Source organism: Furipterus horrens, unplaced genomic scaffold, assembly GCF_987537825.1.
Source record: "Furipterus horrens unplaced genomic scaffold, mFurHor1.1.pri manual_scaffold_15, whole genome shotgun sequence".
NCBI lineage: Eukaryota > Metazoa > Chordata > Mammalia > Chiroptera > Furipteridae > Furipterus > Furipterus horrens.
Genome location: NW_028327185.1, coordinates 10,008,903 through 10,021,979, shown reverse-complemented (window position 1 = coordinate 10,021,979; position 13,077 = coordinate 10,008,903).

Below are 13,077 nucleotides of genomic sequence, written 5' to 3'. Positions count from 1 at the left end.
ATTAAGTACTAAAAGGCCACATCCGTACACTTGCGGCGTCCACCAGATAGAACAGAACAGAACAAAAGGGGGTGGGTTTTGAAATATGAAAAAGAGAAGGTCTCTTTCTGATTAGGGAGGGAACTCTAACAAGATACAGAAAGTCTCCAAATACAGATGACACACTGCATGGAAGTAAACTCTATAAGCCAAGGTGCTAGGCTAGAATCAATGCAAGACACTGTAGAAATAGCTTCAACTGGCACGGGAGCAAGCTTCAGGCAAATCACATAAGACAGACTGAAATAGGCCAGGGCAAAAGTGGTTCTTACTAGAATAGAAGTGATAGAAATTTCTGTATCAGATACGACGCAGACAACTACAGTATCAGTGTAGGACAGTCTACCCAGTGAGGAGACTCAGGGTGCAGAAGGAGTCCCAAGGAGTCCAGTCAGGACCCAGACAAGTACCAGGAATGGCCATAGAAGGATCAGTCACTGCAGCGGAAATCTGAAGGATAGAACTTTGGGGCCCACACTCAAGAGAAGATGAAGAAACGGATACTAAGGAGGAATCCTAATGGATTAAGAAGCATCCCTTAATTAAATCCATTCTGGATCTGCAGTAGAGTAGAGGTCAGCAGAATTTCTATGAAGAAAAAGACCAAAGAGTAGACATTTTAGGCTTGTGGGCAAGAAGGCAAAAATCAAAAATGTTACGTGTATTCATATAACAAAAGAGAAAACATATTTCCACAAATGTTTTACTGAAGAAATTCAATATACAATAATGAAAATTGAGTACAATTTTTAAAACTACAGGCCTATTAATGAGAAAAACAATGCCTTTGAGGGAGATAACATCACTTAATCGGGATTCCAAGTCAGTATTAGCAGTGATCAAATTCCTTTGGAAAAACCACTCAGCTGTGGACCATTACAAACACAGGTGGGAGGCCAGATTGGACCCTGGCCTATCATTCGCCAGCCCCTACAATAGTCTCTCTCACTTCCAACATCTGCTTCAACTTTGGAATGGCTCCTATTTCGTGACAGCACCACTACCATCAAACATCCAATAGACCTAAGAGAAGAGGCTCAGCCTTGCTCTTAATCAAAAATGAGCGGCTTAAGAATTTTATGCAGAGCCAAGTTCCGTGTAACTATGAAGATAACATTTTCAAATATGCAACATTCAGAAAAGGTATCATCCACAAGGCCTTCTTGTAAAAAGTATGTGAAAATAAATCCAAAACATATGCTTGTAAAGAAAATAATAGTAAGAGCATTAAACTTATTTAAATATATGATTAAGTGAAAACAGCTATGGATTAAAAAGAAAATGAAAATGGAAATGACTCCTTAGAACTATTCAACAATCAAAATCTCACATAGTCAAACTTGGTTGGAGTTACAGCAGTTCTTAGTCAAAATTTAGAAGAGTATTAAACACATTTAGCATTTTAAAGACTGGAAAAAATAAGTTGTTCATTAGAGGAGCTAGAAAATGAACACGCTCATAGGAGGAGAAATTAACATAATAGAAAACCATAATCAAAATCAATAAAACTAAAAGCTGATGAAGAAAAACAAACAAACCACTACTCAAAAGACCCTCCCTTACCCCCATGAAGTAAAAGACACCACGCCAAGAGCTTTACAGGTGCGCGTGATCAGACATGACAGGAACAGAAAACCCTATACGAACTCTTCCAGAAATAAAGACACAAAGCTACTGAACTCATTTCTTGAAACTAAACTAGCAATGATTCCCAAGTCAGACAAGAACACTGGCACCAAAAAATGTATAGACAATAACACTTATGCACATAAATGAAAATATACTAAATATTAGCAACTTAAATCCAACAATGAGTATTGATATACACACATACACGCACACACACACACACACACACACACACACACACATATATATATATATATATATATATATATATATATATATATATATATGAGATATATTGATAGTTTATCCCATGAATGCAGGTACAATTACCTATGAATGTTATGGATGTAATCCTATACGTTAACTTACTAGAAGTTATATCTATCTACATTAAATCACATATACTCGTCTACATTTGGGTTGTGTATACATACATGGGTATGTACATACTACATAATAAATGGTGGCACAGTTTTTCAAAGAGCTCATTACTCACCAATGATTGGGGATACACACACGCACCCCAAACTCTCATTAATCTAGAAGAGCGCTCACTTGCATGGATAAAGAGGAGATTTGGCTTGCGGTGGTGAATGCACAATATACAGATGATGTATTATAGAACCTATATAATTTTATGTCACCCCAATAAAGTCAATTAAGAAAAAGAGCTACCCCCACACCAGGAAGGGAAGCCCCTGCAGGGTAGGGCCACTTGTCTGCGTCACGCCTGAAACCTGGCGGGCGCTCCACAAATCCCCGCTGCCTGATTACTGCGGGTGGGGCTCAGGGGCACCCCCGACTTGAGCTGGGGAAATGACAAGGTGCTCAGCCCCCAGACCAGCACCAGGCCCTGTCCCTCCAGGGCCCTCGCCCCCGGGGCGCGGCAGACAGCCTCGAAGGGCAGGTGTCAACGCGGGTCCCTGCCGCCCTTACCTGCAGCGCTGTGTGTGGCCAGACGACAGCCTTGGCCTTTCTTGGGGCCCAGTGAGGAGGGTCTGACCTGCACGCGCTGGAGAGATCCAGGCGAAGACCACCCAGAGGGGCAGCGGAGGAGCGACCCAGAGGGACAGCGGGGCAGCAACCCCTCCTGCCACTAACAGCCCAGCCAACCCGGGCTGCCCTGCCCACGGCCAGCAACGCCCAGGGCCCGCGCTGCCGCAGGGGCGGCCGGGATGGGGGTGGGGGGCGGCCGGGATGGGGGTGGGGGTGGGGGTGGGGATGGGTCCCAAGCCGGTGCTAAGGATGCTGGGGGCGTGGGGCGGGGCGAGGGTCCAGCCTGAAATTGAGGCGTGGGGGGGCGTCTCTTTCACATTCCCACGCCCGCGACGCCACAGCCCCCAAGGGCGTTGTGACACTGAAGGGGCGAGGGGCGCACAGTATGGCTCAGAAATAAGCACTAAGGGCAGATCAGATGTGCGCACAAGTTAAAGACCCCAGGCTCCCCTATCTACCACCTACCTGCCTACCCAGGCGTGGCCTAGAGGCAGGAGAACGAGGGACTTTGCAGAACAGGTGACTCCGGGAACCCTTGAAAGGAGTGACGTACCGTGTAAAATTTTCATACCTGTGGTCATAAACTTAGTACTTAAGAGCCTCAGTGATTAGCAAAAGTGTATATATGGAAATTTAATAAAATGGGTCTAAGAGATATAGGAAATCTGAGAAACAATTAAATATATAGAAATGTGTGTGTGTCTGTGTGTATGTGAAAACACCTCTTTTTTCTTTAAATGTCTTATAAAAATTTAATTAAGTGAATGACCTGTTTTTCACTCACTCAGTTATTAAGCACTTATGTGCCAGGCATGGAGCGGGACACATTTTAGACGGATCCCTTTCCTTGTGTTTCTTGGTAGGGGCCACAGAAGACAAACAATATAGAGATTTGTCTACTGTAGCTAAGACTATTTAATTTTAAAAGAACTTCAAGTAGTAATGAGCTTGGATATAAATCATACATCATCTCACAGTAAAATCTGAGTATGAATTTGAGTCTTTGGGAAGCAGTTTGTTAAGAGGGTTTGAGTATTGGGGGTGAGGAAAGATACCACTTCAAAAGGGGATATTATTTTGGAAATTATGTTACCTTATGTAACAATAATCATCTCTATGTGATAAAATTAGCCAAAAAGTTAAGAGTCCTAACGCAATGAAATGTCAGTCAACAAAACTGTCTTAAAACAAAACGAGATTAACCAAAGAGGCAGACAAGGAGGCCATCTTCACTTGTGCTATGGCATCTTCCTCGGGCCCTCCCTCTCCCTTCCTTACCCTCCCCAATTCAATATATCACCAAGTCCTGTGGATTCTACCCACAAACCTTGCTCCATCACTACTGTTTCGGCAGTAGGCAAAGCAATGGCCTTCAGACCAGGCACAGTACCTGTGGGGAAGGCACAGACTTGCAGGGTGCGAGAGTACATACCCGGTATTTTCACCTCGGACATCTTAGTAACCATCTCGGCTGCAAGCATTTCCACTGCAGAACTGATTTACCTTAAGGCTCTTTTGCCGAACATCCTTGCAAGTCTTTTGTTCATGGTGTTCTACTTTTTTTTTTTTTTTTACTGATTGATCCTTATTTGCATATTGTCACCTGTCCATTGAGAGACATTTCAAAGCTCTATAGGACATGTTACTGTGTGTAGTACATACAATATCACTGAAGGATCTGCAGACTGACACGCGATCATTTTCTGGTATAGTATGCAACCTGGCCCAGAGAGTACGATCACCATGTTTTCTTTCAAGTCCGAATACATAGTTATCATCCACTATTTTCAGACCACCGCATATACTCATCACTGTATAGGTCACTGCAAGGGCTGAGATGTATATAACATAAAAATAGGAGCACTATGAGAACTTTGTCAATGGAGAAATGACGTGAAACCAGATTGTCAGCCCGTCCTTTTACCTTGTATGGCAAAATGGCCTTACCGCCAATTAGTTCTGCCATGAAAATGTTTGTGGCCAAGATATTTATCCTGAAAATGCTTACAGGAAAATACCTAGAACATGAAGGTAGCGATGATGAAAAAGGTAGAATAAAATGTTCCCAAAATTGCTCCACAGTACCTGGAATGTAGAAGACTGAATACATGGTCTATTATTCTTTTTGTTCGAGTTCTGTGCTCAATGTTTTTTTTATGAGTGTCCTCTGTTCAACTGTAAGTTTAGGTTGTAATTCAGCAGTCTCTTTTCATTGATTTTTTTTTTTTTTTAGATTTTAGAGAGGGTAAGAGAGAGAGAGAGAGAGAGAGAGGGAGAGAGAGAGAGAGAGAGAGAGAGAGAGAGAGAGAGAGAGAGAGAGAGAGAGAGAGAGAGAGAGAGAGAGAGATTTGTTTTTCCATTTATTCATTCACTGGTTGATTCTTGTATGTGCCCTGACTGGGGATTGAACCTGCAACCTTGGTGTATGGGACAATACTCTACTGAGTTAACCTGCCAGGGCAAATCTACATTTTTAGAGCTGAAAAAGGTCTTGAAGGTCATCTGGTTTTTCTTTTCCACTGTTAAATGAGAGCAATTTTACATTGTTACATGTACTATTCTTTCTTCCACATAATTTTCATTTAACTTTCCTAAATTAAAATTATTATTAAAATTATTTCCCCAAAGGAAGTAACCTTCAAATCATGAGCTTAAAAGTTAAAAGTATTGCTCTGCTCCTTTACACACTTACTTCTGGCTCGTTTGCCACTTTAAAAGAAAGTCTTCTAAAATTCAGTTATTTTAGGTTACCTAAATACCCCCACATTGCTAACAACCTGATGGATACCTATAAATATCCTTTTAACTGACTAATCTATTCTTAGTTCATTCTAATTTAAATTTTTTAAAATGCGGGTGATGACTGGCCTTTGATTTTGATAAAAAATATTAATTACGTAAATCCAAATTTGGAGTAAAGTCTACTGACAGGTTTGGCTCCCTGAAGCATCCCCCTCGTTATACTCAGGAGCACGTCTTAGCGTCCAGCCGGTGCTTCAGCGCCAAGGGGGTCTTCATTCTATCAACCACAGTGTAGCCCCTGAGAGGCAGAACTGTCAATCAAAAACATTACTCCTTTTCTACTTGAAGAGAACTACTAGATATTTTAATTCTGTAACCAAAGTGAACTTCTAGAAATTCGTTGACTTTTTCTTTGTTGGCAAGCTTACTAGACAGCTGGATTTCTAGAATATGTATAAAAGACTTCAATTTTATAAATCAACTTCATATAGAAGTAATTGCAAATAATAGCACATTCAAATGTAAAATGTGTAAGCGGGTAAAGAGAAAATCATTCACAGGGCATTATTTTGATTTTTAGCAAGACATTCTATAAAGGTTCTCATGGTATTCTATGAACACAGTGGTGATACTATGGTTAGGTGGGTTTGTAACTAGTGGGAAGGGGTCTCTAACATCACGTTGCCAGGCTCTCCTTGGCCCAGGCGCATCCCAAGTTTAATTTAAAGACTTAGACTTTGACATCTACAGCATTGCTGATTCAGGTGCATGTGACCCAAAAGTGGAATGGATTTCCATAATGTGACGGAGCCAGGATCCAAGAGAGTGAGCTGGAACAACGGCTCAAGTCTACCATGATCCAACTTCACAGGAGTGTATGTATGTAAAATATATTTGGGTTGAAAAAGCTAACTTTGCCAAAATATAAGTGATTAGATGTGTTTAGCAATGGTAATCATGAAAAATTTTAATGTTTGTAGTCAATTGTGATTTCATCGAGTTAATAATATGATTTGACTGACCGTAGAGCTAACTCTCGAGTATCCTGAGGAAGTGGAAATAGATTTATTCTTTGATGCATATAACTACAGCTTATGCATGGGAGCTAGAGGGAGGCAGACTGACATTAAAATATGAAAGTCATTTTTTCTGATTAGTCAAGCTAACCGTGAAACCCACACCTTGAAAAATAGTGATGTCTCAGTTTTGTATCTACCTTATAATATACCCTAATTATCCACCTAAAGTAGTTTCTCTAACTTAAAAGATTATTTATTGGGTGGTACAAATAACATTTGTGGAAACATGTAGAAAATGACCCTCGAACCTAAATCTTTATATCTCCTTATAAATCTAAATATTTAAGGACAAAAATCCTGTCTATTTTCTGTGCCTCCTGCAATACCTAGCAATTGTAGCCACACCATAAATATTTGTTTAGCATGTTTAATTTAAAATAAAGGCCAGGATAATAATATTTAGGTGTATCAAACTGTCACAAAAGGGACAATGTGTTCTATGCAGACTGAAAAACATATAGATGAATAGAATTGATTGTATTTGCAAACAAACAAAATTCATTCATCATTGCTACTTGTTTTAAGTGTGATGTTTACAAAACACAATGCACATTAAGCTATTTTAGTATGGTAGTAAATGTTGATTATTTTCTCCATTCTATGTTATAAGTGAAATACTTTAGTGCAATATACTGTAATCTACTGCAAAACTGCAATGCGTAATAGTGATTGGTAGTGGTTTGTTTTCTCGAAGAAGAAATTCACTCAAAAGGACAGAAGAAAATTATAGCAATTAACATAACCATCCAAAGCAATATTTTCTAAGCATATAACATGACTAGCATAGTCAGTAGAAATAGGCAATAATTTGGATTCGGAAAGACATTAACCTTAATCAAGAACCTTAAATTCCTAAATGTAAACCAAGTTATAAAACAGTATCCATCTAGTGAGAAACCTAATGGCTTCTCTAAGGCAGCTATGGAAATAAGAGGCATGAGCCATATTATTAAAAGCCAGTGTTACCCAAATAATGAGTTTCCTCAGACTCTTGTCTGGTAACATGCTGCTGCTCACCCTCACAGAATTCACCCCCACAGAATTCACCCAGGTCCAGAATGTCCCCAAAGTTTGAATTAGTGTAGAGGGGTTGTCCCTCTCAAGTCACTAGGCAGAATCTACTCTGAACTGAGTTCATGGACAGTTTCCAGACTGACCTGCTCAACCACGGACCTTCCAGAGTTGGAGGTGAAGTCAGGAGAAACATTTTGGTGAACTAAGCCCTGGGAGTCATTGCAAGGTTGTCAAAGTACATCATGGGGCTTCTCTCTGTCACCAGTTTGGCAACTTCTGCATTGTTTTCCTGCTGGGTGAAATAGTTAGGGCTCACGGTATGCTCAGCTTCACCTGGATTTGGGGTTCTTCCCACACAACTCATTTACCCATTTAGTCCCACTGGGGGTGTAACTCTTTCTTGGCAGTACACAGACAGGAAGTGTATTCGAATGCAAAATAACCAAAAAAAAAAAAAAAAAAAGTAGACTTGGAAAAAGAATCATTATGGTCGCCTTGCCTTAGAGATTTGCTGATTCAGATGGTTTCTGCTCTCCTATCTGTGCTTTGTTTTCCCTAAAATAATCAGTTTGACATCCCACTAGAAAGAGTTAGGCAGGAATCTATGTGACTTGAATTTGTGAAAAATCCAACACTAGTCTATTTCCAATTAGAGGTAATTTCCTCTCCACCTGATTCATTTATGCTGCTTAATTTTCTGTTCTTTGAACTAGGGCCGCTAATTTGCATCTAATTGCGTAGAATAACAGAGTAATCTTCTGGCTTCTGACAACTTTCACAACCCAAGTCCCTAACTTACTGTGAATTTTTACTTTGACTCTCTTTCCCTGTAATTAAATCAGAAGTGGATTTTCAAAGGACATATATGATTAAACTTGAATTATGCATTAGCTTATCTGATTTCAATCCTCCCTGGCAGCTAAGTGATTTTGATTACGGTGCAGGCCTGTGTGTGAGTGGAGTGGTTGTGAAAAATCAAGATCCATAATCTTGGGGTCCGGGGCACTGCTTTCCTCAGGGAAGGAGCTGTGAGGACCCAGGATACCACGTGGGAGAATACAGAAAAGGAAGGTGGAAGAATCTGGAAGCCCAACTTCACGTAATCCATAGGACTTGGAACCTGTCCTAGTCAACAGAGCTATCAATTTACTGCCTTGCATACCGATTAGCATTCTAAGAACTACGCCCTCTTCAACCTCCTTGGGCTACAGTAAGGCCCCCTGCACCATGACACACCCCTTAACTGGCTTTTCTCCCTTCCCTGTCTTGATTTCCCCACTCCCTCACTTGCATCTAATCCTTGACTTAGTTTATTTTAGGAGAACCAAAACAAAACAAAAAAAAAGTAAAATCAAACATAAAAACTTGCTAAAAGGTTGACTTTTTTCTACTGAGAGGATGGTGTCTTTTTTTTACACTCTGTTCCTGTCTCCCAGTGTCGTCGTTGGTGATGGTGGAGTAGCACTCAGCGGGTGTAGAGAGGGATTTGTACCCTAAGATGGCCTTTGGGAGGGAAGAACAGTAGCGGCATTAGTCCAACTGGAAAAGGAAGGCTACCTTATCTTTTCAGGACCCTTGAATTCTGGAATATTATTTGTGTATTGTAAGGAAACAGTTGCTCTATAATTTGCTTGACTGTTTCACAGACCATTGCTTTCCAATCAAAAGCACCCGGAAAGCTGTGAACATACAAATTCCTGAGCCCCATCTTGAATGTATAGAATTTGTCTCTGTGTGTGTGTCCGCGTGTGTGTGTGTGCATGCGTGTGAGCACATGTGTGAGTGTGTGTGCGTGTGTGTGTGTGTGTGTGTGTGTGTGTGTGAACTCCTCAGGGGATCCAGATGGCACAGTTCAGTTGGGGAACTGCTCAGAGTTTAGTATAATTCTTCTATCTCTTGTCCTTAACCGGAAGGGGTTACAAAAGTCGGTGGGGGTTGGGGGAGACAGAAGGTGTGGAAGCGGAAGCTTGTCATAGGCGGTCACTGAGACATTTGAATTTGACAGCTACATAATGACATGACTTTCATGATAGTGCCAAAGCCTGTGTTCCAGGATCACTGAGATGTCTGTCATTAGGCCTCTCTATTATAGCTTGCAATTTAAATGGTCAGGGAACCAGCCACTTTGACGGTAAGGTGTTATCCTTAGATATTTTTTATGTAAATATAAGCTTTAGGCGAGAAAAGAAGGGAGAGACAACATATGAGTAATTAGGGAATCAAATGGAGATAATCAGCATCTCATGTGGTATTGGCACGAGATTCTCATAATTTGATATTTAGGCTAAGAAATAAGGAAAACACCTGCAACTCGTTCTACAAGGTTAAAATGGGATTCTCTGAAGTCTGTGTTCGACACAACATTAAACAGCAGATACTAACCCCACCCCCTCAATTTTTGGAAACTGTAAACCTAGAAAGCAGATGCAAAAAATACTGTTTCTCACTTGTCTGTTTCATGAAATCATTAAAAATGAGATTTGACAACCCTTCCTCAGAGTTTAAAGAACATATTAAATTTTCTGATGCCATAAAATACCCTTGCAATTAAATCTCAGCCTGGTCAATTTGTACCAATCCCTCCATACACAAAATGTCTGGACAGAGTGCCCACAGTGAGAGAAGGTGGTTTCTGAAGTCTTGCGTCTTCCCCTCTGTAAGTCACGTGGCTCCGTAAGAGCCATCACATGCTACAGGGCCTGGGACATGATTAATAAATAAATGAACGAGTGTATGAATGCATGCGTGCTGCCCAGACGCCCACCCTCGAGAGTCCAAACTGGTCTTGCTAATAGAGTGGTCAAATATTTATTGAACACAGCCAACGCTAGGGGTGTCAAAGATAAACAAAGCTGGACATTAGTCCAAGTGGCGCAAACAGATTTATTCAGCAACTACGACCGTGGGGGCAAGAACTGAGCTCCCTGAAGGAGGACTGAGTCCTGAAGGAGGACTGGAGTTTTCAAGAGAGAAGGAGGGAGTAAGAGAGAGAGAGAAAGTGGAGGTTTAAGTCGGAGGAGAAGTGAAAAATTACAGAGGATAGATCACTACGAACGTGGTATACCAGTTGGCAATGATCTAGCCTCCCACGGACATGGGAAACAGAGGCCCTATGTTTCCCGATGGCTTTCGGGTCCCTGAGAAAGACACTCCTGAGTTAAAAGAGATACACACACACACTTCAAATGGACAGAGATGGACTCCCCATTGTAAGCCCTGTTTAGTAAGTGCTCTATCACTCTGTGACAGGGAGGTCAGGGGCCTATTGTCAGGTATTGACTAGAATAAACAGTAAGTTCTCTGCAGTCCTGAGCTTTTCCAGACAAGAAGTCAAAAAGGCTGGTTGTCTCAGTGACATTTATCCTAGGCTGCTAGGAACCATGTCACGTGTCTTAGGGCAGAAGTTTGGATGGAGTCACGCGCTGAGAATTCTTTGCAGTTTTAAAGAGAAATGAAACAAATGACAATGAGTTAGGCCAGTTACCTACCTTCACAACAGAGAAGACATGGGGAGACCAAAAAATTAATATGGAAAGGACTCCTATGCACATAGAATTTTTTTTTTACAAAGTGCAATAGAAAGTAAGTACTCAGGGATGTTGTCATAAAATGCAGAGATGTCTTATGGGTTTGTAATTAGGGATTGCTAGGAAATCAAAGAATTTGCAAACAGAGACTGGAGGACATTGGAAGTTAGTCTGAATTCTGGCTATTCTGCAGCCCAGAAAGAGAAGGGAAAAGTAGACAGGACTAGAGATTCTTATGGAAGGGAGGAAAAAAAACAAAAACAAATTTCCTTTCACCCTGCTGCGGCTCCTGGAACAAAAGACCAATTAACAAGAGAAAAACAAACAAGTTTAGTAACGTGTACACCTCATGTATTCATAAGAGACCCGCCAGGAAAACTGAGTGACTCTCAAAGAGATGGCTTAGAATTCCAGTTCAGTAGCAGCTGCAGCTCAACCAAAGAAAGAAAGGCTGTGGGGGAGACCACTTCCAGGGGTGGGGGTGGGGGATGGCGAGGAAATGTGGAGTAAACAAGAATAAGGTTTGCTGTTCCTTCATCAGTGCCTTCTTTATTTCTAGGATTATTTTGTGACTTGGTCTTCTTTCCTTTTCTGGTACAGAGAGGGAGACGCCCTTACACATCGAGGTTTCCTTTATTATTGTAAATTTCCCCTACCACAGGGTAACTTCTACTTCGTTTTCAGAGCTGCTCCCATGGCTGCTGTTTCTCTGAAGCATCAGCTTAAAACACTCCTTACGCCAACAAGGCATGTTTTGGGGCGGCGTATTCTGCCGCCCTTCCTTCCCGGCCTTGGAACCTGCCCAAAGGGGTTTCACCATCCAGAAGCAGAGCTGCTAGAGGACTTCCTGTCTCATGGACCCGGTCTCTCCTCTTGAGACGAGAGAGGCCAGTTCAGTTCAACAGCTGTGTCGCATTTCAGGAGGTGGTGTAGCCGGTGGGTTCTCACCAAACTTAAACCTCTACTTGATGTGGACACTCAGGTATAGAATAGGAAGCTTTGCCATGGAAACAAAAGAAGAACAGAAGCTGGTGATTGGAGCAGACTATATGGTGCTCCTGAGTGCAGAGGGCAGCCCGTTGAGAATCTTTCTGGATGTCGGTCTCACAGCATCTTCTCCGTTAGAATGTCTCTGGAGATGCCGTCAGGTGCCCCAGCAACCCTCCTGAGTAGCCCAGACAGCAGGTGCAGAGGCTGCCCATCCGTGGGCTGTTGTGGTCATTTCTCTGAAGTTTTGGGGGAAAACTTCAGAGTTTGGGGAAAAAGGCAGTTTTTATTCTAAGTGATTCCAAATCAGAAAAATGGGAGGAATCAGAAACGTTAGTTTGGAGAGTTGCAGCTATGTGTGTGAGGAACCTAGAAAAATACAGGCAGCCAACGAAACCTTAAGGAAAAGGAGCAGGACTGGAACCTGAGAGCCACAGCGCATGCTATGGTTTTTCTACTGAAACAACTTTTCTCTCTGGAGTCGCTCCTATTTCTTCTGCCAAAGATAATCACAGTCAGACTAATTTGTTTGCAAAAGAAGTCTAGTCTCATTAAACTTGGCCTGATTATTTACAGGGGTTCGGCAGAAAGAGCGATGAATCATAAAGGCCCTTCTTAAGTCTGCTTTGCTGGGACTTTTAACAAGGAATCTCACATTGGAATTTTAAAAGCCTCTCAAGGCTCGGAAGCCAACAAGGACTTGGCATCAGACATTGCCTGCAATCCCTACAGATCTGGGTGATGCATCTCTTTTTGAGGTCTCCAAAACACTCGGAGGTACCTGGCCCTGCCAGGAAGTGGCTCGCTTTCCTTCCTCAACTTTAGGGCTAGGAACCCTGCAAGCAGGACACCAGGCCGGTTTTGCAAAGGCAGCAGAATTAGCTTCATAAAGTCTACCTTAGTTCTTTAAAACTGTCTGCGTCCTATCTGATTCTGGGCACGCCAGTCTCAAATATGGCATCCCAGTCACAGTGTTGGTACTATAGCCAATGTTTCTGACTGTGCCCTGTTACAAGGAGAACAGATTCTTATGGAACTTATGCTAATAACTACATTTCCATGAA